Source organism: Hevea brasiliensis, chromosome 8 (assembly GCF_030052815.1).
Source record: "Hevea brasiliensis isolate MT/VB/25A 57/8 chromosome 8, ASM3005281v1, whole genome shotgun sequence".
Lineage (NCBI taxonomy): Eukaryota > Viridiplantae > Streptophyta > Magnoliopsida > Malpighiales > Euphorbiaceae > Hevea > Hevea brasiliensis.
The window spans coordinates 95,076,442-95,083,437 of NC_079500.1; the positions used below are offsets into that span (position 1 = coordinate 95,076,442).

At 34.9% G+C, this 6,996-nt stretch overlaps 1 non-coding gene across 1 annotated transcript; it reads left to right on the plus strand.

Moving 5' to 3' along the window:
- Window positions 1-532: 532 nt before the first annotated feature.
- LOC131182569 (small nucleolar RNA R71) lies at window positions 533-639 on the plus strand. Its single transcript, XR_009150833.1, has one exon. It is a non-coding gene; the product is annotated as a small nucleolar RNA R71 (small nucleolar RNA).
- The last annotated feature ends 6,357 nt before the right edge of the window (window positions 640-6,996 follow it).

Sequence of the window (6,996 nt, forward strand, 5' to 3'; positions counted from 1 at the left end):
TTGATTTGAGGGAGGTGGAGGTGGTAGATTCACTTGTTTCTGCTGCTGGTATCAATTTTGCACCGGTGGATTCCCATAACTCAGATTGGGATGATCTCGCCATCCTGGATTATAAGTATTGGAAAAGGGATCATACATGTGTTGTGGCTGTCCATAATGTCCTACTGCATTAGCATGTTGCATTGATTCATCCTCTTGTAACGCAGGACACATGTCAGTAGCATGACCCGAACCCGAACAAATTCCACATACCTTAACAGTTTGCATGTTCCCTATAGCCAACTGCCTCACCAAAGAAGTTAAATCAGAAATTTGTTTCTCAAGGTTAGATGTACTTACCTCATTAACCTTTATAGGTGTGTGATCCATTCTCATTCCAAACTGCTAAGAATTTGCTGCCATGTTAGCAATCAGCCTCCTTGCCTCTTCTGGTGTCTTGTCAACCAAAGCTCCTCCACTAGCAACATCTATCATACTACAGTCCATTGGTAGAAGTCCCTCATAGAAATACTGAATCAACAGCTGCTCACTTATTTGATGATGGGGACAGCTTGCGCACAGCTTCTTAAATCTCTCCCAATACTCATACAAACTCTCTCCATTGTACTGCCAGATGCCACAAATTTCTTTTCTTATATTGGCAGCACGAGAAGCAGGAAAATACTTCTCCAGAAATATCTGCTTCATCCCATTCTATGAGTTGACGGATCCAAAAGGAAGGTAATACAACCAATCCTTAGCTGTGCCCTCTAGTGAGAAAGGGAAAGCCCGAAGCTTGATATGATCCTCTGAAACTCCTTGAGGTTTCATGCTGGAACACACAACATGAAATTCCTTTAGATGCTTATGTGGATCCTCACCTGCAAGACCATGAAACTTAGGCAATAAATGGATTAGTCCATATTTCAACTCAAAAGCAACATTTAAAGTAGGGTATTGGATACACAAAGGCTGTTGGTTTAGATCAGGAGCAGCCAACTCTTTCAAGGTTCTAGCAGCCATGGTTTCGTTTTCGAAATTTGACTCTGACTCTGAATCCGAACTTAACTCCTTTGGAGATTGGACTCCTTCAGATGTACTCGAAATCTGCCTAGCTTGCTTAGCCAATTTTCTCAAATGTTTAGCTGTTTTTTCTACTTCTGGATCAAAGATCAACTCACCAGATTAAGAAATTCTTGTCATAAACAAAAAGAAATCAAAGTAAAAACAGAAAAATGCTTCAAAACCCTAGAAAACAATCGAATTTGGCCTCAAGAGGGTGGGGCTAAAGAATCCTACAGATTGATTAGTCCTGATCAGAGCGTTGTTTCCTTCAAAATAGATATGGGCCGCCCTCTAAATTCAACAAAAATTCTTAATGAACAGTAACTGTAACAACCCTATATTTCACTATTCCGGTGACCGGTGTCGGTCCGGATAATTAAGGGGATTAGAACCACATCTAAGACAATTAGATAAGTCCTGAATACAAATAATTAGTAATTGTCAATTAGTTAAGTATAAATAAGAAAAACAGAATATAAGAGGTTAAATGAGCCGAGAGTCACAGCGATGGGTGACCTTCTCGGGAAGGACTGCGAGGTCGATTTAAACTCAAATTTCGAACCGTAAAATGTGACGCCGCAGTCCTTAGGACTATTGCGAACACAGTGAAAAAGAGAAAATAATGAAAAAGAATTATTAAGCAGGTCAAATAATTAGGTCAGGGATCTGGAAGAAGTATTGAATTATTTGCAAACCGGGTCGAACCGGCGAGGGGCAATTTGGTCAATTTACCCCTAGAGTTGACTCCTGACCTAACTGTCCAATAAAATTAGAGAAACAAAAATGTCAGAAGCGAGAATTAAATTAAAGAACTAAGAAAAAATAAATAAAAAAAGAGAAGAGAGAAAAGAAAAAGTTTATTACATCATCAAAGTGACCCCACCATGACATCATAAATGATTTTAATTTATTGCAAAGTTTGACTAAGTAAAACTTAAGATAATAATACATAAAACAAAGAAAAGAAAAAAAATTCATTTTCATTTCTTCTTCTTGGACGTCCAAGCTCTCTTTCTCCCTCTCAATTACAAAACCACCATGGAAGCTTGATCTCAAGCTTGAGTTCACCCAACTTAACACTACCTTACACCAAATTCTTCCATAAAAACTTGTTAGAACAACTTGAGGAAGTGATTTAGCAAGAAAGAAAGGAGAAAAGAGGAGAAGAATTGAAGATTGAACTTCAAAGTTCAAGGTTAGTGAGTTAATTAAAAATTCTAGTTTATTACTTGTGTTCTTAGTGTAAGTAACTTAGAAATTAACTTAAAATCAAACAAAAACAATTGTTGAGGGACCAAACATGAAATTCATCCAGCTAGGGTGAGGGTTTGTTATGAATGAGTTTGATGGCTTTGAATGGCTATTTGAGGTGAATTAGGTGTTTAGAACATGAATACACACTTTAAATTGCATTAAATTGAGCTTTGTGTGTAGTTAGGGTTTTGAGCATGTGAAAAATTAAAGAAAAATTTGAGAATTGGCCAAATGATGTTATTGACCTTATTTGAGTTGAGAAATGGTCAATTGTGACCATTTGTGGTGTGTATGAAGTGTTAGAACCAAGTTTAAATTCGGATTGGTTATGGTCAATCTGCAGGCAGCATGACCAAGGTCCCTTTCAGGGACCAAAACTGAAAATTTACAAGCCCAATTGGTGTGAGGCCAATTGGGAATGAAACTAGACACAAAATGACACATTTTTCATCTAGGAATCATGCCCAAAAAGTGACCATAGCATAGTGAACAAATTGACCAAATCCAGACTTAGGCAATCTGACCTGAACAAAAATGACCAAATGAATTGTTCATTTGGCCATAACTTGGGCTACGCAGGTGTAAATGACCTGAAATTTTACCAGTAGAAAGCTGAGATATAGATCTAAAACTTTCATGAAGAACATAAACCCAAATTATGCCCTTAACTAAGTCATTTAGCCACTCAAAGTTGGTGACCTAAAACTGCCAGAATCAGTTTTGGTGCCCAGAAATATGGGTTAGGCCATTCCGGCAGCCATGATTCAAATGGCTATAACTTGAGCTATAAAACTCCAAATGGAGTGATTCAAAAAGGAGAATAAAGTTAAGATAATAAGGAACAATTTCTATGAAGAAAACTTAGTCAAATTCTAATAGCAACATGACCAATGGAACAGTACAACATAAGACACCAAAACTGAAAATTTGCAAATTTGCCTAAAAGGACTTAAAATTTGAGAAAACAACCAAAACTAACAAATTAGGTGACCAAAATGTGGTATTTGGGTGAAATTGGAATTCCCATACCCATTAAGCCTTAGAAAGTCAACAAATTGACTTGAATAGTGTCGTGAATAGTAACCCTGAAGCACAAATTTTAAAGAATGCCAAGTTTAACATATTAAAGCTAGGTATAAGTGAATTTGAATTTATTTTTAGATTTATGATGAGTTATGATACTGAAACATTGTGAAACTGTATGTTTCAGTGGAAAAGAATACCAGGAAAGAACCCGAGGGATCGAGTCAAGGCCAAGAGGCGACTCGTATAAGGTTTGTGCACAACGTCAATATGCTTTAAAATTCATTTACAAAGTGCATGAAATATGTATTATGCTTTTGCTTTGAATTGTTGAAAGTTTATTTGTGTATGTTTGAAATGGCAATAAATGTTTAGTAAATTATTAAGATAAGTTTTGAAACCACAGTGTCATGACCATATATTTGAACACCTCACTAGCATGACTAGTGGGAGAAATCAGTTTCGAATTTTGATTCCTTCTCTGGCTGAAGTGTTGAGGTGTGTGCTAGTAGAAGAAGAAAAAGAATGGGTTCCCATATATTTGAGCTAGCTAGCCTTGTGATGTGACTTCTCCTTAGCCTCTGGCTATTGAGATTATATTTGTTTCGAATGGCATGATATAACTGTGTGTTTTTATGTAAATGGTTTTGAGACTTTTCAAATAAAATTGTTTGAACTAAGATCTTGTAAATCATGTTTTGTATTGATATCACATGTTCAGTTTAATTTTTGAATAAATATGATTTAAATTCTGCATAAAGATTATTTTAGAATGTTGTGCACCACTGAGTCCTAGTACTCAGCGATGGCTGTTATTGCTGTCGCAGATATAGAGACTAGAGGAGCAGCAGAGTGAGCTGCTGAGATTGTGGAGCGACCTATCCTGAAGTTCTATCGGGTATATTTTATACCCTGATTGTAAAAACTATTTTAATGTATGTAACTGTATGGACATGTAAAATTGGTTATGAGCAGTTGTATAGAGTTGTATAAAGCTTGTAATAAATTTTGATTTGGATTTCTCTTAATGTAAATTTTTGTAATGATGTATATAAATTGTTTTATCTTTAACGAAATATGAATGGAAGTATTTTGTATTAATTTGAATGAAATTGATGATTGTTGAATTTTGGAAATTGATAAATGATGTTGAAATTGGTTGGGATGGTTGTGGAATTGATGAAGTTGTTGAGATAAATCATTGGAAGTGCTTTTTACAGGTATTTGAAGAATTGTTTTCTCAAAATACAGACGACACTCTGCCAAAATTTTTATAAAATTTGCAGAAAAGGAAAATGGAATAAAATTTTTTACTAGTTTTAAATCTTCGAATAAATGATTTTAATACCTATTAGAAAATGCTCACCACTTATAAAAAGTAAGAAAATAATTTTAAATTCCCTTGTAGGGTACTTAATGAGTTATCGGTAGGTGAAGTTCGGTAGTTCATTAGGTATTCTACGGGATCATGTCATGCCTTACAGAGGGATAAGGTGTGACAATAACACTGAACAGTAACACCGTAATATTTTTTTTTTCAAAAACCTGAAAATAGCAACAACTCACAAACAAAATTAATAACAGAATATTCTAACACAGAAAACACGAAATTCAATAAATTTCATTCCCCGGCAACGGTGCCAAAATTCTTGATGGGTGTCGAATCCACCAGAAATTAAATTAACTGAAATCTCCAAGTATGAAATATTTTCTGTAGTAAGTGGTGAATCCAGGTTGAACCCTAGAGACTGTATTATTAAATTTTGTGCACTTGTATAATGGAAAAGAAACAAAGGTTGGGGGGGGGGGGGGGGGTTAATTTACAATCTAAATAAGAAATCAAAAATCCAAAATTAAGATTTAAAAATAAGAAACTCTCCAATTAAACAAATTTCAGTCCAAGGTAATTCGCATTCCAATGCATTGATTTGATCATAGACAAAAGAAATACAATTATATCTTATTGAATACTTAAAGTCGATTTACCAAAGAGCGAGGTAAACCCCTGACTTCCCTATACTCATCAATTCGAGCCCAACACTTTTATTGACTCTAATTATTAACTGAGTTGGTATTAAGCAATCCTCATCAAATTAATAATTGCTTTAAGAAAAAGAAGTAGTTAAGCTGAACAATAATTTATGAAGCATAAATAATTTAATCCACCCTATTGTTTCCTTAGATTATTATCGAACACTTAGATCATAATCAATAAAATCTAATTGCTACTCATGTTCAATCTTACACAACAATTACGGATTATGAAGATGAACTAGCAATTGATCAAATCAAACAATTAACTAATAGGCCTTTTTAGCAAATCATTCAACAGATCAAAAACAATTAAATAAGAAAACAATAGTTATTCAAAAAGACATAAATTAAATTAAGAACTTGGTCTCACAAATCATACATAAGAACTTGAATCCCTTGAACTGAATTAAAAACTTAGCCACTCATGTTGATGGCTTACAAAAAAAATAAAGAAAGATAAAGAAGAAATCTAAAAAGAAAGAATAGAGAACGAAGGTGTTCTATGAAGAATGAAGGTCTGAATTAGGATGCTCTTAGCTACTGCCCAAAGACGTATTTTATAGTAAAAAACCTAACCCCAAAGATAGGAACCAAACTAAGAAAAGTTTTGAAATTCAAAATATAGATTTTCAGCCTGCATTCACATCTTTGGAATCAAGGCCGATTTTCAGCGACTTTCTTTCCAAATCTACCTCTGCCCTCTTCAGGAAAGTTGTAGCCCTATTTCTTAACTTTCCAACGGGTACTAATTTGTCTAAATCTGAGGTTTCTAGCCCAAGTTATGGCCCAAAAAGCAGGACTGGTGCAGACAGACGGTCCAGCCCATAGTGACAACTTCATTACCGTTTTTGATAATTAAAATGGCCTCATCTCGCATCCAGCCCTTCATAGAAGTTGTAGAGGTGGCTCTTAAGGTTCAATTGGGCTTGGGCTTGCTTCATTTGGACATCTGAAACTCCAGATACAAAATAAATACCGAAACTGGTCATGGCACATCAAGTCTGGGCTTTTTCAATAGATCCATAGCTCATTTTGTCAACCTTGGAGACTGATTTGAGCTTTGGTCCCTCTTTATCTTTTGTAGTGCTCTATCTTAGCTTTTCAATGGATTAAATAGAACTCAATTTGGAGACCCACAACTTTAGAAACACCTGAAAAATACAGCAAAGGTAAAATGCTAAAAATTTCTCCATTTAACACAATTATTCCACAACTATCTAAAAATATATCTAGATGATAAATATATTTTAACCAACTGAATTAAACATAAAAACACACTAAAAACACTAAATGTAATGGGAGTAAAATTAACGTACCTAGTGTTTAACTACATAGATACATATTTATAAATGATGCGTGGGCATGCTTGAACATATAATAATATCGAAATTACAATTAAAATTAATATTTTACTCACAAACTTGAATCGAGGTCACTGCGGCGGCTGGGCGGAGGAGGAAGGCTGTCCTGGCTCACCTGACAATTTCATCGCAATTATTTAATATATTTGACTCAATACAAGTTTAGAAAAGACAAAAGACACCCTAAGTTGTACTGAAAATCCGGCAGAGTCTCCCCTATACCTATGACCTACCCAACCTGCAAAATGGTTCAAATAACACTTCTAAACTCAACTCATAT